This window comes from Aulonocara sp. 'chitande type north' Nkhata Bay, linkage group LG13, assembly GCF_057382095.1.
Source record: "Aulonocara sp. 'chitande type north' Nkhata Bay isolate Kocher_YH1m ecotype deep benthic linkage group LG13, A_spYH_male_GT1.1, whole genome shotgun sequence".
Classification (NCBI taxonomy): domain Eukaryota; kingdom Metazoa; phylum Chordata; class Actinopteri; order Cichliformes; family Cichlidae; genus Aulonocara; species Aulonocara sp. 'chitande type north' Nkhata Bay.
In genome coordinates, this window is record NC_141356.1 from 26,388,259 (window position 1) to 26,411,309 (window position 23,051).

Here is a 23,051-nt window from a genome sequence, read left to right on the forward strand (position 1 = left end):
GGAAATGCGCTGGTGTATTTACAGGTAAATAACTTACATTGAAATACAATATATGACTCCAGAGAGCTAGAAAGTCAGTATTTTACATGACCTTCAAACATAGCCTGAACTGTCTTGTAATTTCTTCAAGTAGTCTTCTGAATTAATTCTCCAGGCTTCTTAAAGAACATTTAAATCTCTTTTTTGGAAGTTTGCTGCTTTTTGTTTATTTTCTGCTAAATTGATGCTGAGATTCTAGCTCTGGGGCCCGATCCAAGACTGACAGTGTCCCATTTTGTGTTTTTTTTTCCATCCAGGTATGCTTTTATTGCATTAGTAGTGCATTTGGGATCATTGTCATGCTGAAAAATGAAACCATTGGCAATCAGATGATTCCCAGATAGTATTTCATGGTGGATCAAAATCAAATTTTTAGAATTCCACCAAACCACAGATCCCTGTTGTGCCCCTTTTCCTGAACTCCTCTGTACATATTGATGATGATTTCAACAAAAGTCTCAAATTTGGATTCACCACTCCACAAGATCCATTTTTAGCCAAGCTCTTGTATAATTCCACATACCTCAGCTTTTTTCTCCCAGTTTCCTGTGTTTGTTTGTTTTGTTCCTGTTTCTTAAGGACATGACTTTCAGTGTAAATGTGTTTTTGTGGCAGACTGCTAGAAACAACACTATTTAAAGTTGGTTCTTTCCAATTATGTGTAGATACAACACTGACTCATCCCTTGGGTTGGGGTGCCCTTTTCATGCCTGAATGATTTATTTAAAAAAAAAAAAACAACAACAACAAAACAACTTTTCCCTGAAAATGTTTTCTCTGCAAATGGGCTAAAAATGAATGAAAAAGCAGCCAATGTCCAAAGAAAACCTTTGAAAGCCGGGAAAGCTATTGCTCAAGACCACTTTACACAATTACAAGCAAGTGTGGCTCCTTGGAAGCAAAATATGAAGAAATTAGTTACTCAATACTTAGCACTATAATTTCCACAGAACCCCGTATTTTTTTCTATTGCGCATTTCTTGTATAGCTACTTGCGCCACCTGTTGTGTTATTAACTTTTGTGTCATTGAAAAGGCCATTCAGGGCGGAGCACGGCACCTTAGCTAAGGCTATTTCCTCATGGTTTACACTTATCCTTTATGAAAACTCCAGAATTAGGTGACGCTTCTTTGTGTCATAACTTCTGAAAAGCACATTTGTTTTTCCCCAGGACTACACAGAGAACCTCTTGGGATCTAGCATTGCTTTCAAAGACTCAGACTAAAGTTTAATAAGCTGCGGCAGCTCGTTAGGCGTCAGGCACTTTGAGGACTTGGAGGATGGTTCCTCCCACTCCTTCAGAGCAATTGTTCACAGCAACTTCCTGAGGTGTTGGTGTCACAATGAGTCTGCCGGGCAACCAGCAGAAATTTGTGGGAATTTTTTTTTTATGTCATGCTAATAGTTGTACAAGGATCAAAGCATAAGGAACAAGTTTAAAAAAAGAGAAGACACTGCATACCATAATAATTAGTATGACGGGCTGACAGGTGACAGGATTTCTTCTTTTTTTTGGTTTGTTTGTTTTATTATTTACACAGACAGACAGGCTAGCTATTTCTAGCACTAACCACTGAGAGCTGTTTCAATCTCTTTACCCAAGTCTTGACATGAAAGCAAGCAGGCCTCTGTCACTGTGGCATTTGGACCCCAACTGGAAAGCAGCATCTTAAAGTGTTTATTCTGTTGTGTTTAAAAATATACTTCTCTGTCTGTAAGCAGCGCAACAACAAAAAAAGCAACTAAATTCAGAACGAAAATATGAAGAAATCTCTGGTCCCATCTTTTTATAAACATTGTGCAACGACCACAATATTCAGATAGAAGGGCGTACATTTTTATGCAGCTCTGACATTGCCAGGAGCAGATTATCAGTTTCAGCCTGCAGTTAATAAATGTTTACTCCCACAGCTACCTTGACCAGAGGCCAAACTGAAATTTCGGTGATCGTCTATTGTTCTAAAACCTCAGGCTAACCCTCAAAGCTGAAGTGTTTATGCCTTTTAATCCAACAAGAGGTGATTTATGTTTTGTAAAAGGTTTCGCTTGGAAGTGATCTGAAAGGGTTCAGTTTTCAGATAAATAACAGGGACACTGACAGAGGGCTTCGCAGCAGTATCGCTGTTTTTAATGCAGCAATTTTCTTCTGTATGGAGACTTCATAAACTGCTGTGACGAGGCACCAAAAAACTAAATGCCAGTAAGTAAAGAGGAAACACGGCTGACTCAAAGGGAACTTGATAAGAGTTTTTGACAAGAAGCTGTTCAATTTTTTGGTGGGTGTGTGATGTGATAAGGGGGAAGAAAAGTTACCAGCCAGTTTATCGTACAATTGGAACGAATAAGGATTTAGCTGGAAAAGCAGACTTAAATATCTGTGGGGTAAACGCAGGGAGAAAAGCACAATCATCAAAAATCTACTGTATGGAGATGGGAACTGAAATTGCCAAGATAGGCAAACAGCCACACTCCACAAAACACCAGACTCGAGTATGCAGCTTCTGTAATCTCTCTGCAACAGTAAATACTATGAAGGGAAAGGAGAACATAGAATACAGGAAGCAAGAGCCATCTCTGCTGTGTGCAGGCAGATTTGAATATTACACTCACACAGGATAGATTTTAAAAACGCAGTTTCTTGTCAGCACATGTCCAATTTACAGTCGTATCGAACCCCGTCTGCGGGTGCAGTCAGAGCGCTGCGATCAAGTTCAGTGACTTATTAGCACAACTGCACACAGGCACAGCTACAGATGCAAAGTCAAAACCACAAGTACAGATTCCCATTTGCATTTTGGGAACATAGCCAAAGGTGATACCCAGATATTGAGTTATAGTTAGCGGACAGGTGCAGCTTCTAGATGTCAATGAACAGATAGAAGGCTTTAAAAAAATATCTGATTTTCTATCTTGGTAACGATAAATAAACGCTTATCTAAAATAATTTTTTTTTTCAAACAAGTATGTGTTGTTAATTACTGATCTATTCACTGCAGAGTCCCTTCTTTCCTCATTTGGACGTGCTCTTTGGGGCCACTAGTGATGAGGCTGTTCAATAAAGTTTAGTGAAAGCCTGTTAATTTTAATGAGATGCGGACAAAAAAATGTGGAGACACTGCAGTGTGTAAAGCATCACGCTCTTCAGCTGATGTTGTGGATTTCTGTGTGCTGAAGTGCCATTGTGGGTTACATAAATCCCTCCGCTGTGTTAGGGATATATGCATTTCAAACAGAGCAGGCACAAGCAAATCAAGAGCCTATTAGATCAATCAAATAGCCTGTAGAACAAAAAAAAAAAAAGGGGTAAACAAAGCAATCACATGTAATCAGATGTCCTATTTTGTAAAAGCATACCCAAACATGTTGAATATGCTGTCATTGTAAGCAGAAAATGTTCATGTCGCAGGTTGGAAGCGCCAAATGTTGAGAATGGTGCTTCAAAATAAAACTTGGATATGCAACAGCTTAGATCATTAATAGGAAGCGAGAAGAAGGGCTAACTATAAACACACATTATGCTATTACTTTATTTTTAAGCAAAAAGATTTGATTAAAAATGATGCTTGTGTATCTGAGGTAGTATCCGCTTCCTCAACTGCACTCACCACTACATTTTAAATGGCTGAGTTGTCTGCAGTGTTCTCTATTATAGATAAAAGCCAGCAGCCACTATGTGCTATTTCTATAAAATACTCAAATCTGGTTCCATACACCAGAACTCGGATCTTCTATAACAGTACTAAAAGAAAAACAGTCCACAGGACATTTAATCATAAGCTGGATGGTCAAATGGAGGACAAATATATAGTGTTACTGAGCCTCAGTTTGAATACTTCGGTTAGTGTAACTGGAGCATTTAACCATTATTGCTGTTGTGATGGCATGCCACACATGGTAAGCTCCACACCACCAGTTGATTCACTTTAGTTAATTTACAGTCACTACTTTAATATATTCTGGTTATTGTTCAATATTGTTTCTTTATTAAATGTATTTATTTTTCCATCACACCTTCCAACGTTTATATGGCGTGCACACATATTAACACTGCAAGTTCAAAGTTTTGTTTTGTTATATTACATCTTTCTTTGTTTGAGTTACCTGGGGTTTGGCTTCTCCTCCTGTCTGGCAAAAGGTGTAGCAAAGGGCTGGGAGAGCTGAAGTACCACTGACAGCCTAATTGGATGGAACCACATGCTTCATTGCCTGGGGGGTGTTTCATGTTTGTTTAATTGTTTTGTATTAGTTGGTTATATGGCAGCCATTTAGTTTTTCCCCTTGTGTGTCATTTGGTTTCAACAGGTCAGTTTATCATATGTTTGTTTGAGATTTTGTTAATTGTTATCTTGAGTTTAGTCTATTTAGTTGACCTCTTTTATTGGCCTGCCTGTTTAAGTTTTGGCTTTGTTAAATCTATTTTCATATTTTTGGGTCAATAAAACCCCTTTTTTGAATTAAACACCTGTGTCCTTTATGCTTTACTGCTTGGTCCCTGACAGCTGTGCTAGCTGTTGTATTCTGTGGCTATTTACAGCTTTTCGTCTGACCTCAAATCTAACTTCTGAAAGCTTCACACCCACAACACAACCCCAGCCCTCACCCTAACCCTACTCCTATTGGATAATTGGTCATGTGGCCAAGACATGACTAGACTTATTCTGAAGCAGCCATTTTGACAGGAAATAGTAGCCAAACACAGTTGCTGTTAATCATATTGACGCAGCTTCTGTTCTATTTAGAGACAGAGCCAAAATTTTCAGTAACACGTGTTTCGAAACTGGTCCGCTAAGGGTGAGAAGTGTACTTTCCAAACTCAACTTTTTGACCGTCAGAAACATCTAAACCAACCAGTTCCTGAAAGTCTATTTAAAACAGCAATCTGAAGGCTGTATGTTCCCTGCGATGGGCCAAACCGGAAAAGAAAAATTGTGACTCGTTGCTTTTATTCATGCTAACAAGGTTTTACTTGCGTGTTTGCCTGTCAAAAACCACATGGTCTGTTTGAACAGTGAAACAGACACATGTGAAGTGCACTGCAGCCACCACGAGGTCACTTTCACAAAAAACTGACAAAAACTTTTTGATTGCTTTGCAACAACTTAGAGACCTTCTCACTTATTTTCAATGTTTTTCCTCCATTTCATTTCTCATTCAGGCACCTTAATCACTCGTCAGTTGAAAAGGAGTAGTTAGCTCATGTGCAACAGGAGAAAACACGGATTATTCTTCAGTACATTTCATTTATCAGTAAGGAATACCATGACATCCACAATGGGTATGAATACAAACTAAGATAACTCCCCCCAAAAATGCAATATCATGCAAGATTTTATCCATGCTGTGCAAACAAGTACTGCAACATGGTTTAAAATACTAAAATATAATTTCATTTTATCGTCACTGGCCTTACTACAGGATAAACATCTAGTGCAATTCCTCAAAAATAATGACAGTATTCCATATTGTTCTTTTAAATTAAGAGTGGAAAATTACTAACATAGGTGGGAATTTTAGAATATCATTCATATCAAGCGTATTAAGCTCCAAAATCCTCATACATGATGTTTTCAAGCCTGCCTATAACTCGAGGGAAGCTGACACTTGTTCTTACTTAGTTCAACAGTTGATGATTTTACTCCGTTTTACAGTAATCAATATCACTAAGATGAATTTCACAAAAAAAAACAAAATTACACAACACTGGATACTCAGCTGTGACGGCCAAACAGGATGCAGTCTGCATTTCTCTGGGAAACTGTAGCTGTTTGTGTGTGCGTTCAAGGTTATGCAAATCCACTACTGACATTGTGCACACAATATGAAACACACTGACCTGGACTCGTAGATTTATTTGTATTATAGCCACTAATGTTCAAAACACAATTCAGGGAAAGGTGGTCTCATCAGTGAAGAATGAGGAAATGAAAAACTAACTCACCACCCAAGTAGAAACTGAAAGCATGTTCCTTTTAACCACTTTTCTGGCCATACCGGTAAACAAAGCCTTTTTACTGGTAAGCGTGTGCTTCGGCACACAGACAGCTCTGTCCCTCGGGCTAGTGTTTGTCCTCCTGCTGCCTCGCTGAATAACCCGACTGTGTGGAGGAGTTATGGACCAGCAGGCAGTTTCAGCCCACCACAACGCTCCGTGAAACAGCAGACGTGTAATATGCGAGTGCATGTGGGGTTCACCACTGTGTGTAGTAAGTGCGTGGACACAGGAAATCACACACTGAGAGGCAGCTTTAGAGGCTGCTGGTCTGGCTGCAGGTCGACTCAGTGGCTAGCAGCAGCAAAAAGAAGCTAAATGACTTCATAACTGCATGGTGGACAGTTGGAGAACAAGCCTCCAGCAGTTATACAGCATTTAACCAGCAAAAAAAAAAGTCGCTCTGCTATATAACACACGCACTGAATCTGAATTAGAAAAACCTAATACTGCAACTGCTATAGAAGAATCTGTCTTAATCTTAAGACTTGCTTTAAAACGGAAATGTTGGATTTTTTTTATTTTTTTATTTTTAGTAAAAGGAAACAAAAGGTGGTTTCCAAAAGATTTTCTGAGGTTTGTCTGTTACTCATTTTATATCCTAAGAGCAAAAAGATAAAACATTTAAGTCAACATTTTAACCATGCTCCCTATGATATTTTTGTTTTAGGTTTTCAAGATGCTACTGAGACCAGCTATGATGTATGGTTTTGAGAAAAAAGACAGAAGGCTGAGCTGGAGTTGCAGAGTTGAGCATGCTCAGATTTTCATTGGGAGGGACCAGAAAGGTCAGAGGGACAACTCATGTTGAGATGTTTGGAGACGCCGTTAGAGAGACCAGACTGAGATGGTTTGGACATAAGTAGTGGATTTATTGGAGAAAGAATGCTGAAGATGGAGCTGCCAAGCAGGAGGAAAAGAGGAAGACAACAGAAGGTTCAAATGTGGTAAAAGGAGGACAAGCAGAGGGTTAGTGTAAAAGAGAGGGATGCTAAGGATAGACTGTGGTGCTGTTACAGCCCCTGTAGCGGTAGCAGCTAGTAATAGCAGCTAATAGTAGAAGCTGCTAGAAGAAGATTTTACAGAAGAAATGAGCAACATGCAAGGAGTTTGAGTACCAACTTTTACCAAGAAAAACAAAGAAATTTTAAAGCTTTATAAATAATCAGACTCCTCAGGCTGTATCATCATTGGGCCACCTAGATATTACACCTAGAGGAGCTGCTAAACCATGAAACCCTGCCATGAAGCTCCCAGCATGTAGATTTTGTGCTGATGTTAATGTGAGAGGAGGTTTGGAGCTGTGCTGTTGTTGAATGAGCAGAGTGCTGAGACACTTTGCACCCCAGCCCTCAGCAACCTCCCTCTCCAACTTCATGTGGTCTGATACTTAATGTGGGTGATTTGTTGTGGTTCCTGAATGCTTTCATTTTGCAATAATATAACTTACCTAGGAGAGAAGAAATTTAATGAGCTGATTTGTTGCAGCAGTATTATGCTATTACAGTACAGTGAACTCTGCTTTTTGGAACGGCCCAGGCAAACCGAATGGCTACAGGTACTAGAGTTTATACACCTGCACTAACAGCTGAATTCAAAGATTCAGAGGTATGGCCCAATACATTTGTCCATATAGTGTAGCTGCCCAAAAGCAGACAATTATGGATCTGCATCTTCAAATGTTCCAACAAAAGATGCCTGAAGCATTTTAAATACAAAGTCCTGTGAAAAAAAAGGGAAAAGAAGAAGAAAGACGTTTAAAGGGAAAGGGCTGAGAATGTGTTAAGCACTAGTTGGATCAATCATGTTTTGGGTTTGTTATGTAGCAAGTGGCACGGGGAAACATTTTATTGGTGAGTGGAAAGATTTACTCAATTAAATAAAAGCAAGCTGCACACTATAACAGCAAATGGGCCAACTCAAGAGGCTCGTGTTGAAGGTTTGCCATCGCCCTCACAGCCCTGAACCTAATCATCATCATCATAGAAAAACCTTTGAATACACTTCAAAAGAGCAGTCCGTGCACAAAGGCCAAAAATGTCACAAAACTACAAGCAATTTGCAGGAAGAATGGATGAAAGTCCTTAAAATAGACAAACAACAACAAGAAGAAAAACTTCGAATGAAAAAACTTGTTACTTTATACTGAACAAACCTTTGCTTTGAAGCCTTTTTTCTTTTATCCCGTAAAGGTCATCGTTTGGCAAATTCAAATTCGCAAAAACAATTCAATGTCATTCTATGTGATAAAAACTAAAAGACAACACCTTTTCACATTTTTCAAAACAGACTTCACAACTATTTGTGTGGAGACAGGAACATCTGGAAACATTGAAAAGTAAAAAAACTGTTTCTGCTGGGTTAGATACCTTTCTTTTTTTTTTTAAAGGAAAGAAAATCATACATTTTTGTGGCAGTGAGACATCGTCCACACATAGAGAACGGCTTATTTATCAGAAAACCTTTTAAAACATGTCCTCATGCAGTCAAAGCTCATCTTCCTAGTTTTCCATTTCAGTAAAAAAAAAAAAAAAAAAAAAGAACAAATGAAAATGTCAGGACAGTTTGACAAAACAACCTGCACCATCCACCCATCATCCTTCTGTAATTGGGGTAATCAGGGCTGCAAAATAACCCAACCTTGGCTTCTTAGTTTGACCCATGTGACACTATCAACAAAACCATAACAGCTCCTCTGGGGTGGTTAACAAAGCTACGAAAAGCACATTCCTGGGAATATCAGCAGCTGAGCTCTGACAAAACAACATCTTAAGAACACATTATGCTTGTCAAGAAAAAAGAAGCTTATTGCTGCAAGAAACGGTTAAACGATGTCACAGATCATGCCCGTATCAACATCTGCATTCGTTCAGCTGAATTCTATTTGTTTAATAAACTCTTCTGTTGCTTGAACACCTAATTTGAACATAATACATCTCACAATATCTAGCAAAGCTCATTTATACAAGCTATAGCAGGCTGAATTCATTATTTAAATCACTATTAATAACTGCAACACAGTCAGGATTGAATTATCGTGATCAAATAAATGTGGGGTGCTCTTAAGCAGGGAGGGGATTTGGGCTGGAATTATTTCTGCTGCTGTAACCGGAGAACGTCTCTAACATGGATGTATTGTAATGAGATGTAAGTCTGAATATGCTTAATGAAAAATGCAATGCAAACACCACCAGCAACGGCAAACAGTTGAAAAGTCATTAGTGAGAAAACCTCATTGATATTCATGATGAAATGACGGCTCTGGCTCATTCCACCTCGATATTAAAAGCAGCTGAGGATATATCCGTGCTGTTTACAGTCAGGTTAATTGTACAGGAAAACCCAAAATTCCGCACATCATTTCCCAGACATTACATCACAGTCGGAGTTCTTAAATACAGGGAGTGCAGAATTATTAGGCAAATAAGTATTTTGTCCACATCATGCTCTTCATGCATGTTGTCTTACTCCAAGCTGTATAGGCTCGAAAGCCTACTACCAATTAAGCATATTAGGTGATGTGCATCCCTGTAATGAGAAGGGGTGTGGTCTAATGACATCAACACCCTATATCAGGTGTGCATAATTATTAGGCAACGTCCTTTCCTTTGGCAAAATGGGTCAAAAGAAGGACTTGACAGGCTCAGAAAAGTCAAAAATAGTGAGATATCTTGCAGAGGGATGCAGCAGTCTCAAAATTGCAAAGCTTCTGAAGCGTGATCATCGAACAATCAAGCGTTTCATTCAAAATAGTCAACAGGGTCGCAAGAAGCGTGTGGAAAAACCAAGGCGCAAAATAACTGCCCATGAACTGAGAAAAGTCAAGCGTGCAGCTGCCAAGATGCCACTTGCCACCAGTTTGGCCATATTTCAGAGCTGCAACATGACTGGAGTGCCCAAAAGCACAAGGTGTGCAATACTCAGAGACATGGCCAAGGTAAGAAAGGCTGAAAGACGACCACCACTGAACAAGACACACAAGCTGAAACGTCAAGACTGGGCCAAGAAATATCTCAAGACTGGTTTTTCTAAGGTTTTATGGATTGATGAAATGAGAGTGAGTCTTGATGGGCCAGATGGATGGGCCCGTGGCTGGATTGGTAAAGGGCAGAGAGCTCCAGTCCGACTCAGACGCCAGCAAGGTGGAGGTGGAGTACTGGTTTGGGCTGGTATCATCAAAGATGAGCTTGTGGGGCCTTTTCGGGTTGAGGATGGAGTCAAGCTCAACTCCCAGTCCTACTGCCAGTTTCTGGAAGACACCTTCTTCAAGCAGTGGTACAGGAAGAAGTCTGCATCCTTCAAGAAAAACATGATTTTCATGCAGGACAATGCTCCATCACACGCGTCCAAGTACTCCACAGCGTGGCTGGCAAGAAAGGGTATAAAAGAAGAAAAACTAATGACATGGCCTCCTTGTTCACCTGATCTGAACCCCATTGAAAACCTGTGGTCCATCATCAAATGTGAGATTTACAAGGAGGGAAAACAGTACACCTCTCTGAACAGTGTCTGGGAGGCTGTGGTTGCTGCTGCACGCAATGTTGATGGTGAACAGATCAAAACACTGACAGAATCCATGGATGGCAGGCTTTTGAGTGTCCTTGCAAAGAAAGGTGGCTATATTGGTCGCTGATTTGTTTTTGTTTTGTTTTTGAATGTCAGAAATGTATATTTGTGAATGTGGAGATGTTATATTGGTTTCACTGGTAAAAATAAATAATTGAAATGGGTATATATTTGTTTTTGTTAAGTTGCCCAATAATTATGCACAGTAATAGTCACCTGCACACACAGATATCCCCCTAAAATAGCTAAAACTAAAAACAAACTAAAAACTACTTCCAAAAACATTCAGCTTTGATATTAATGAGTTTTTTGGGTTCATTGAGAACATGGTTGTTGTTCAATAATAAAATTATTCCTCAAAAATACAACTTGCCTAATAATTCTGCACTCCCTGTACAGTGACATCAAAACGGTTTTGTGTGTCCAGCCACAGTGGCTGCTGCTGCTGCTGCTCGTGCCAATTACCTTGTTTCCCCCAAAGTAAGTCCAGAAACAAACAAATATAGAAACTGTGATGAGATGCCTACAGGTCATACCGCTACTGCATAATGCCAGTAAGTCTGACAGAAAGAGCAACATTTTTCTTAAAAGGTCACACATAATTTAGCATATCATGTTTTTCCTTTTTTTTTCTTAAATGCCAGTTCTTTCTGTATATTTTATGGTTTGAAAACATAACTGCCAGCTAGAAAGTTTTGTTAAGTAACATGAACATTTGGGATAAACCAGTTCATGTAAAATTACAGACAGCCATATGCAATATTTCCCAGTGTTGGCCTATCACAGGTAGACTATATCGTACACTGTGGATGGGCAAACTGTGGTTTGGCTTAAGCGGTGTCATCATGTTGTTGTGTGCTAGATTTTAAAATGCACTGCCGGAAAGTTAAAGGAGAACCTTATTTTGTACCACATTTATAGAGTTGCAATTTTGGGTGCTTGTGTTTTCAATAATTTGATTAGCGCATATGTGAAAGTAATCCCTGTGACCCAAAAGCTCTAACCACTCAGTTTCAGCCGATTCTTTTCCAGTCTTAGCTCTGTAGGAGAGTGACCATCCTTAATATGGTCACCTCAGGCACACGGCTTTAACTGCGAGTGCACCTGCTGTTTGCAAAGGAGAGCCAATAAAAAGGAATTTGGCCTAAAGGAAGAGGACCTATAAGGGCTCATTTCAGACAGGTGAATAAACTAAGGGGCTACACCAAAGCCCAACATAAAATAAATGTGGATTATTCTGAACTGTAAAATCATGCAAAGCTACTTTAATACAGTCCAAGAATTAAACTATGACGTTAGAAAAGAGAATTCCAGGCCCACTTTATCCAGCCTATTTAGACACCAAGAGACGATTAGAACTTTTGGTGTTACTAAAATAGTTTTTATTTGAATTTATTTATTTATTATTCATGTCAAGGACAAACAACTCAAACTTATTTTGACCCCTGCACCCCTAATGTGGACATCAAATCTGTCAGGCTATCATCACCACATGAGTGGGCTAGAAGACAAACACTTCTGAAATCAGCATGTGCATGACCAAAGCTGAAGTTTTGACAAAAATTAATCTGGAAAGCACGGTCGCTATGATGAATCACCCATCAAACAAGTTTCTGCAAGTTGACTTTTTACTACAGCAAAACTAATTGAAATGGATGGCTGAGTGGCTTTCAGGAATCTAATTAAATACAATATGGAGGAAAGATTTACTGCTCACTAAATTAAAAGGGTTTCACAATACAATGTTAGCACTTAAAGACAGCTGGTACTAACTAATGAAACTGTGGTAAACAAACCAATTGACAAATCGAATGTTATTTTACTTTAAATGATTCTGTTAAAGTAAAGAGCTGCGACACATCTAAGTGGGCTGTATTAAATTATGCCATTAAACTCATTTTACCATGTAAAAATGTTGGGCTGCATGTGGCCCACGATGTAAAATGAGTTTAACATCACCTGATGTCATTATAAAAGCTGCTTATAGGTCAGACCCTTTATTGCTCGTCTCATCATTTCCTGGTTTTTGTGTGGACAAACACTGGCGTTTGCTTTTTTTTAACCTTTGAATCTGAACACAGTGTAGACAGAGAGTAGGGAAAAGGGTTTGCTTGTGACCCAGATGTGAAAAAATGCTCCAACGACAAGTTTGATGTGACAGTTTTGCAATTTTTAACTGAAACGAAAAAACACTGACAGAGCAGGTTGAAGAGATTTAATGAGTCAAGGCTACAAGCAGTTAGCAAATCAAGACAGCCTCGCTTTGCGGCGTCATTTTAAAAGCAAAGTCAATTAAATATGACAGCTGACATAACTGCATCATAAATTATTTTGTTATAGCCCAACCAAAGCTTTATTTTATTATCTCAGGTGTAACAGCGTTCATGTAATTTTTTTTTTTAATTTAGGAACACTTCTAATTAAATTCCTGTCATGGTACAGTGTGACAGGATATTATACCATAGAAACCGTGAAGGGTGGCAAGTTTTATCATTGTGAATAACTAAAATGTATGGATAAAAACAACGGCAGGAGTACTGCTCCCACCATCATTTGTCTGGGAGCCTGCTGTCCTTGCTGGCTTTCAGAAGCACTTTAAGAATTGAAAAATTCTTTAACATAGTCTAACGAGGCTGTTATCTGGTTTATGGGCAGGAGATGCAAATTAGAGGCACAAATTAGAGAAATAAAAACAGCCTTAGGCCTAAACTTCCTTGTGTGTGTGTGTGTGTGTGTGTGTGTTTACACTAAATGAAGTTGGCTCCAAAGTGGCCGTCACCACGTCAAAGAAGCCATCATAACAGCTGTGTTGTGTTATAGCAGACATAAAAAAACAACTTACAATCTTATCTACAGCAACATGTTCTGCAAGCTTTTGTGTTTAAAAATCTGCTGTCATCAAACAAACATTGTGATGGTGACTTTATCATTACAGCTCAGGACATATAGGTTATTGAGCTGATATAGCTCTTTTATTTGGTGGGGGACTCGTGATTATTTGGTTATCTCTGAGAGCACGGTTATCATTTCAGCATAAATTAATAAGATGTTAAATGTGTGTCTGTTAGGCTGACAGGATAGCAGGTATCATGTTTACACTGTGGCAGATTAGTCAATCTACAATGGGGGGAGAAAACAATCAGTCTCCTTCCCCTTTCCTTATTCTTGGTTGGCTGCCACCAGCAGACAGACACCTTGGGAGTCTGTGAAAGCCCTAATGACATCATCAACCATAGCCCACTAACTGCAGCAGTGCCATCCCACGGTCCGTTCAGCTGAGCCAGCACCTCTCCTCGGCTGATGTATAGCAGCTGTCGAACACTACCCCGTTTCATCAGAGGCATTACAACTTCATTGCGCCTGGTCAACACACACAAAGTCAGAGTGAAGAAGGCCACTTAAAATCTGACCAATATATCATTACAAATGCCGATGTTACTGTATTACCTATGCCGCCATAAGCATTACCCCAGTGTGGTCTGATTCACATAGGTGCATGACATCATCCCAAGAAAGGAAGTCATTAGACTAAATCAATGCTTTTATTCCCTGCAGACGAAGTCCGACCTCAGGGAAACAATAACCCAATCCCGGCCAGCATAATGTGATACCTTTATTATGTTATTATGTTACAGTTCAGCCATACAAGACGACTAGCGAGGGACATATACCTATAATTGTATATCCAGAATCAGATAACAGAAGCAGCATGAACCAGCCATACAAATTACACTGGAAACCTCGCAGTACAGTTCCAGCTGCCATATGGCCATAATACTGTTAGGATAATTTTAATTTGTTCACAGTCTACGGCCAATTAAGAAAAGTAAAACTTGCTAAACTGAAAGTCTCTCAAAGGGAGGTTAATCACGGACACAATCACAGCTTCCTAGCAAGCACCAGAGTCCAGGAAAAACCCACATCCTGAATAACACACGCACATTCTCCTGCAAAACCGGAAGACAAATATGTAGGAAGACTTTTTTTTTTGTTGGCTGGATCCATTTCCTGTCTCTTAGCACATTTCAATCAATATTATTTTACAGATTAAGCACGCAGAGAGTGAGGAGACTGGGAGCAGCTAACATAGAGATGCAAAGCATGTATGCAGATGCCATTTTACAACAAGACATAAAAACAGGAATTCAGCACATTAAAAAAAAACGTAAAAGAGAAATTATTTGGATATTTGGGGTTTAAAATTACTAATAAAGCAGTGTGGTTCTCCATTAGCACAAAGTTAATGTAGGGCAACAAAACAGGAAGTGCGCCGACTGCTTTCTTGTTAGTATAAAAATTGCATTTTTTTTTGAATAAATTCAGAATAGTAATCGATTACTTTATAGACCAATTACTGAAAATATGACAGGTCAATTGATTATGTGAATTTTTTGTAGTTTATGGAAGACAGAAAAAGCAATAAATAACAACCAAAAACAATTTTTTTTCTATATCTGTTCTTAGGCTAAATTATGCGCAAACAAGCTCTATGTTTTTAGTAAGAAGAGACATCTGCTCCTGTTCCCGTAAAGTAATTTGTCAAAACAAAGATGTGAACTAGCGGATGAATCAAAAGTAAAACCTTTTTTTTTCCCTTTCTTTTTTTTCAGCTGAAACTCTTCTGCGAGTCAAAATGTTTTTGCCTGTTGTTAAATTGAATTTGATTGAAACTGCTGCACAACGCCACAATGGAGCCTGTCAAACGGATCCTCTGTTCCATATTGTAAAATACCGTGGGAGGCACATTTCTCCATCGCAACCAATTGTATCAAACAATGACGGCAGTGAACTGGCAGAAAGCTACTATCGAAGCCTTCAGATACTTTTGATTGCAATTCTTTCCGCCCTCCAATTACTTTCCTCAGAGCCCATCTCGACGTAAAGTACAAGCTAATTTGCAAGCACACAATGGCACAGTCCATTAAGACTGCAGGCTCCTTCCCTCGCAGTTTAGCAGCTTAACAGACAGTGTTCCAGTACCTATACTCGTGCTATTTAGTATGCCATCTCCCAAGACATGCAAAACGCAATATCAGGAAGTCCTTCCATTATTAATTAACTCACGCCAGCACGGCTCTGTGGTCATTCTGACCCACGGGCCCCTGCACAGAAGATGCATCGCGCAAGTGTTCCCTTCAGCTCAACAGATGGCCGCCCATCCTGAGCCTGTTCTGCGGAAGGTTTCTTCCTGTTAACATTCTCATAGGAAGTCTGTGGTCTTCCCTTTACAACATATTAAAGGCATAAGCTCTTCATGCTCCAAAGTGAAGCGCTCTATGATTAAGATTTGTTGGAAATTGGCACTACACAAATAAAAATGAACTGAATTAGTAAAGGCAGCTGCACTAACTACTTTAAGTTGAAAAATAAAAAAGTTAAATTATGGGATTTGGAAGGCAGCGACAGCCTCAGATGCCCTCTTCCTCCTCCTGTTCGGAATCATAATTACGGCCTTACTTTCTCATTTCCATCAGCACTCGGTTCTAGCGGGACGACAGAGTCTGCTGACAGCTTCGTGCGGCGACAGCTCTCGAATAGATAAAATTTCATGACTGCAGAATGATTGTTCAGTCGTCATTGTGGAGGACACACAGTCAGCCGGTCGCGAAAGAAGTCAAGAAATGGAAAGTAGACGGAGAGGGGAAGGCCGTCTTTCTGCGTAATGTGGCCATAATGTAGACTTCATGTGGAAAATAATATGCTGGAACAAGTGTAGACAACACACTGGGTATCAAACGTCTGGACAAGAAAAAGATAAGAGAAAGTAGGCATAAAATGATATGATTTCCTTGTTGTAAGGCATACGTACTCAGTAGGAAAACTCATGGGAGGAAAAAAAATCACCTTTTTAGCTACAGAAAATTCCCATATTCCCAATTTTCTTTTTCTAATTTCAGATTTTTCTGTTGAGCATAAATTAAAAACTAAATTAAACTCAGACTGCTTGCCTACAAAGATCACCATCTGTCGCTTCTCTTCAAACACTCCCTGTCAAAAATCACAAGAAAAAACACAATACAATGTGAAGAATAGGATTACAGACAAAATTAGCATTTAGTTATCAGAACGTTTATGTATGCATACTACACATACCAGCAGCACGACGAGGCTCGTCATCACAACAAGCTCTCAGCAAAGAAATAACCCAAGCCTACAATAATGTATGACACAGACACCCAGCCGGTTCTTCCCCTTTCTCCAGCATTAACCTAACAATAACCCCAAACCACAGAAAAATCCAACACCGCAGCACAGATGGCATCAAAAGAACCGGTCTTTGACATGAAGCTGAGATGTGTTACCTCAAATTGAACATGAGTGAAGGGCTTGCCCTCCCATTTGGCAAAGCACACACCACGAGGATGAAGGGAGAACAGAAGGCTTTAAAGTACACTAGAGTGCTTTACTGCATGTTTAAAAGCTCTGAACAAACTGTAACACACAAGCAGGAACTGTACAGCAGAGCAGCACGCGTCATGACGGGGGTGATGATGGAAACAACTGGAGAAAGCTGATCCTGCAGCCAATGAGAGGACAGAGTGTAATGTGAGAGCCACTGTGGCAATAAAGTGATCAGTGGGTTTGATGTCAACATTAAAGCCTTACCATTTAAGAAATAAATAAATAAAGTTCAATTCATATTTTCCACGTTACTGCGCAGATATATTGTTGTTGACGTCAAGCTGAAGGCAAGAAACCAGAATCACTGGTGACACTGATCTGAAAAGCGCGCAGCGATGCAGGGCGCTGCTTCTGGCTTTATTATGGTTCATAAGGCGACACCCGGCTGGGCAGTGCGCCTCGTAGGACCTACAGAGAATACGAGATGCTCTCCGAGCCACAGCGAGCTGCTAAGATCACACCACGCCGATTTTTGAACATTAACATCCAAATCAGCATTGATCCGGTAAAGTCAGGACAGGACTCCGCTGCTTTCTGAGTAATCCAGAAGGCACAGCACTGACAGCAAAACCCTAAGATGGGTTTTTAGCGGTATCGAACACCGATAAATTCTTTCTTCATCATCCGGAGTCTCATCGCATTCCAGCAGCAAATTGTGGAATTGTGGGAGCGCGTTGAGGGATCCGGGAAAACTAACAAAAGGCTTGCTCGGGCAACATTACGTCTTCCTACATCGAGTCACACACACACACGCTGAATGCACAAAACAACGAGACAATAATTAATAACAGGCATCTGAGCTGACACAAACACTCTGCCGCTGTTTTCCCTTTCTCTCTCTCTCACCCTCTTTTTGCTGCAGAGCGCACTCGCTCACATTAAACTGGATTTTCATACCTTAATCACAGCAGGCTACGAGTGACCGTCGTGAGGAACAGAGTGTCGGCTTCAACAGCAGTCAATATAAAAAACAAAAAAACAAAATAAAAGGGAAAAAAAAAGAAAAAGCAGCAAATTCTCACGCTATCATCCCAGCACAGTTCAGAGGCACGTCCGAGCGACCCCCTCCAGCCGCCTCAGGTCGGATTTAATAAAGCGAGAGGCGCAGCGGACACGCTGGAGCCTCCTCAGCGTGGACGTACACATAACTGCATCGCAGCGAACGTTGCTCGTTGAACGTCGTAAAGACACACGCGAAGAAAACACTCACCGAATGTCGACGCGTTGTTTATTTCATTGCCCCCGCTGAGCAGCTGTTTGTAGTGGTGCGTCACCGACTTCCGCGTTAAGATGGAGTGGAAACAAAATGCAAGAAATAATTAATTTAAAGGACAGGCGGCGCACGCGGGCGAACTGACTGAGGGCTGTGCACTGCCGAGGAGAGGAGGATGGCGATGATGATGATGATGTGGTGATGAAGGTGACCATGATAGCTTTTGATGATCGTGATGGCAGTGAGGTGGAAAATAACCCCACCGTAGTGATTATAGTGATAGTGAATAACAATAAGTGATAATTAAAAGGTGCCATAATCAGTATTTTATGCGACAAATGGTTCCCTGTGTAATTTTAAGGGTGTTACTCACAGTGAGAAGCCCACAAATATTCAAATTATGGCCTTTAACATTTTGCTTTAGTGTCGAGCAGCAGTTTTAAAGAAAATCTGCAGCAGCCCATAAAATGATGGGCAAGCAGACAGAAAGTAGCAGGTGAAAAGTATACCTCTGCATTTCTATGCATTTTCACTATAAAAGCTACCCTGCCAGTGCCGAAAGGGCGATACCAGCACTGCTGTGTCTAAAGTTTGAACCACTGAATTGAGTGGCTTTGGGAGGGGCTTCCGAGAAATTTATCAGTGAGTGACAGATGCTCTGTAAAAAACGGTTGTCAAAGGGCACAAAAGGCAGAAGTGGCTCAAGAATGGTGCTTGGAACATCACAGGGTCATGAAAAAGTCTAACAAAGGCTCAACAGCCAAGGAGCCAAAATAATAATAATTTCCTTCTGGAATCTGTGGTTCATCAGCTGATGCACACATGACCACAACAGCTGTTCTCTCAAGTGGCCAAAAACTAAATTTAAGTTGCATTATCATAGAAGTTGAAGCACCATCAGCTTATATCGTTCCTGTTTGCCTCGTACAAAACAATGAGGTTAAAAAAATACATCCATTTTATTGGAGTCATCATGAAGATCTGTAATATATTCTTGACTCGTGCAACCAACTCTGGGAAATTACATATCGTGACTAAGAAAGGGGCAGTCAAGGACACATATTTGTACCAATTTACCAGGCAACATGCCACATGTTAATTACAGATGTGCTGCTAGGTGGATTTTGTTCACTTTAGACAGAGTTAGGCTCCCTGTTTCCCCCCATCTGTAGCTACACCAAACTACACACATCTTACTTAACACTCTATCAGAAAGAAACGATTAGACATTTCTTATTTTAAATGACATCACATAAAGTGATGACTACAACTTTTTTAATTAAAAATGCTCTAGTTTGTCACATTGTTCTAATATACTCAAGTAAAGAAGTTTTCAGATTATAAATGTCTGGTTGTGTATCGTGACACTTCCAGCTCAAGTAAATCCCTGCTTGTGCTGTAACTCCACGCCAAGAGAGCCCCTCACTCCCAGTGCAGTATGTTGGGAGAGACTCAGTTGTTAAAGAAGGGAACGTATCCTCTGTTGACTCAAAGCCTGAGCTCTATCTCTGTGAAGCCTTTCATTGTATTCAGCCTTATTACTGATGCGCAGTCTGACGCTCTGTCCTTGGGGTGGGACAACAGCGCTTCTGTGCTCTGTCTGGACAAAGTGGGCACCTCAGAAACGAGTCTGCCAAACCATCATGCGTGTGTCTCTGCGTCAGAGAGATACAGGCCGTCTTGCAGTGTGGTAGGGAGGATTGGGCCATGGCTTTTGTATTAAGTGGGCAGAGAAGCAGGCGAGTGAAGCACAGCTGTCCTGTTGATACAAAAAAGAAAGAAACACATTTACAGGATGAAAACAGAGCTCTTTAACAAAAGGGAGAACAGAGCCAGAGAGAGAATTGTATACCCAGCCCTAACAGTCTTTTTTGGAAGCAGCTAGAATTTCTTTCGAAAGAGATTAGAACAGGGTGTGTGTGTGCTTAAGTGGAAGGAACGGGTGGTGTAAGAGCAGGGGGTTAACATAACAAGTCTCACTGAGTTAAAGATAAGCAGAAAGTAAGCAGAAAGAAAAAGAGAGGGGAAGAAAAAGGGCAGAGGAGGACAGAGAAAAGGTGGAGTTGGTACCCGAGTAGAACAATGTAGGATTAATTCTTCCCAGGAGGTCAGTGGTTCTGTCAGTAGGTGGGACCAAAACTAGGAGTTGGTGTAAAAGACAGACGTGTGGTTTCAGTGTTAAGATTTCCTTGGCGGGTGTCTTTCGAGCTCTCTTACCCGCACATGAAACCCATCAGACTAGCAGAGCTTGATCGCCCCAGTGTGCGAGTACATGACTCAGCAGTGTTGAGCCATGTGCATATTCTGAACACTTGGTGGAAAATGATCATGCTCGTTTGTGTTAAAACAAGCCTTTGTACTCTACGCACTTTTCCGTTTGTTGGTTTCAACATGTGATCGGTGTTCCTCATTGTGCCGGCACAAGCTAAGATCAGTTCTTTATTCTTTTCAAATTTTTGTAGCCAACAGAACCCAAAGCATGGCTGAATACAGCATTTAAGAGTTCTAATGACAAAAAGCGCACACACATTTTCAGGAACATTGTGCACTTTGATTGTCTTAATGGACTGTTTTTAAATGGACAATTAGTAACCTAAGATTTTGGATTTTGAAGGAGCCCTTTCCTATGAAAAGAGTCTGCCAAACCAGCATTTTAGTAATGCATATCATTGCTTTTACTCTCGGTGAGAATGATTTCTTCTTCTAAAAGCATGTTTGGAAAAAGAGAAAAAAAACATTGTTTTCCACTCGGTGGAAAATATAGACTTGCAGCACTTGGCAGAGTTGCAAACAGCAAGCTGAGCAACCCCAAAACAGAACAGTAGAAAATAAGCATTTGCTGGATGTGTTTATGTGATACACTGCAAAGAAGCAGCTGAAGGAAACCGAATCAAATACTCAGACAAAACCTCTATATATCCCGAAAGGTGCTCTATCATGTGGGAATGAAAAGAATCCCCTATTGGAAAAACTACTGCACTGACTTAGTGTTGCACTTTCATAATCCACAAAAAAAAAAATCGAAATCTTTCATGCTCAGCAATACAGTTTGTGTTGCAGGCTCTCCTAAAAAATGTATTGTCTCCAAAACTAAGCCAAAATAATGTGCCTTAAATCCAAGTAAGTTCTGTAAAGTTCATTTCGTAAGCTTGTACCTTTAGGTCAGTGGCTGTTTAAAAGTGTGTTGGCTGCTTTCTAAAAGTTTCTGGGAAACTTCCTTACCTTTGCAGCGCTCCCAATGGAACACCAGAACCAGCTGAGGCCAGTTTGTTTTCTGTTTATCTGCATGCTACAGCACAACAGGCTATGAAAGTCAACCACTATTTCAGGTCAGGACACTACCAGCAATTTTACAGAGTAGGGTTTATATATAGTCATCAACTGATAAAACTTTGTGTATACCAAAATAATGAAAAGGAAAAAACCACAACATGTTTGCAATTGACACGCTGATGCTATTATGTGTACACACACACACACACACACACACACACACACACACACTGTACTTGTAGGTTCATAAGACTGTGATGAGCTTTGCACATATTTGGTCATAAATCAGAGAATTGGAGAAGCGATGAAAGGCATTGATGAGACGGCACACGCAGTAGCCAGACTTTAGCCTACGGCAACCATCACCACCACTTGAATCCACCTGACTACTCAGCCAGTAGCTTGCAAATTTCTGTTTAATGTTCTAAAAACTACATTTTCATGTATTAGTTTCACCACTTTCACCAATCTACTGCCTCCTGTTGCTGCACTGATGAGTCTGAAATGAAATCAGCCTGATGCATTATTAGGTTATAAACTTCATCCTTTTTACTTTTTTAAAGTACCTGCCCATCTCCAGGTTTAGGTGCATTTATCTGCCAAGAGAGAATAAGCAGTATATGCTGCACAGCCCAATTATAGCAGATCAAAGCCAGGCAACACGAAGGAGGAAAGTGGGGATGAAAACAGCGAGACGTGATTCAGGACAGGGTTTGTTTGCTTCACAGGAACAGCACCCAAAGTGGGAGTAAAGTGAATAATAAATAGAGCCCCCCTACTTTTCATTCATTTCATCAGAGTGAATCACAAGGAAACAAAGACAACATATTTCTGTTCTGAGCAACATAAGAGTGTTCTCATATTTACTGACTGCTGAACTAGCCCCACTTCACAGGATTAACCTGTGTTTCAGATGTGTGCGTGTAAAATTACAGCTTTCTCTCTGAGCATTGATAATGGGTGGACATTTAAATATGTGATCAGAAGGCTTTTAAGGAATTTGCTTTAATGTCTCAACCAGATCAGAAAGCTTCAAGCATGTGATGAAAATAAAAACTGTGTAGCAACGTGTTTGTCTTTCAAAGTTTACATATACTCATCATGGGCATGGATGTCATGCTAATTCTGGGCTTTTAATGATTTATAGATATTCAGGAACCACCAAGGTTCAAGCTTGCCATGAACCGGTAACTTAGCTCATGAAGGCAAGCTTATACTTTTACTGAGGTTTAAAAATGTTCAACTTGTCACTAAGGAGCTAGCTGAGGGTCTGACTCGGCAGGAGGGGTTATTTAATGACAAGAAACAGAAACCATTTCCCCTCTCCCAGTAATAGTCCTCACCGTGATGAGGACTATTACTGGGAGAGAAAGGTCAAATATTCAATCTGCAAATCTTGAGGAACTGAAACAGTGAAGCTTGAAGACACTGCGTGGAAATGACAAGAGGAGCGCCGGTAAGAGGGTGAAATAAGCATTTCCCTCAAGAAAACAAAGTCTTCTATCAGAATGATAATTTTAGACCAGCTGTTGGATTTCAACCAAACAAAAATGACGCACAGAAAGAAAC

The 23,051-nt window shown here is 40.2% G+C and overlaps 1 protein-coding gene across 7 annotated transcripts in view; it reads right to left on the minus strand.

The window, feature by feature from the left end:
• marchf8 (membrane-associated ring finger (C3HC4) 8) overlaps positions 1–18,360 on the minus strand; it is a 99,268-nt gene extending 80,908 nt beyond the window's left edge. For 4 of the 7 annotated variants that reach the window (XM_086259506.1, XM_086259505.1, XM_086259503.1 and 1 more), the window contains exon 1: positions 18,207–18,360. The gene's annotated coding sequence lies outside the window, so the exon portion shown is untranslated. The other 3 variants (XM_086259500.1, XM_086259502.1, XM_086259501.1) reach the window with 3 other exon arrangements.
• Positions 18,361–23,051: the final 4,691 nt, after the last annotated feature.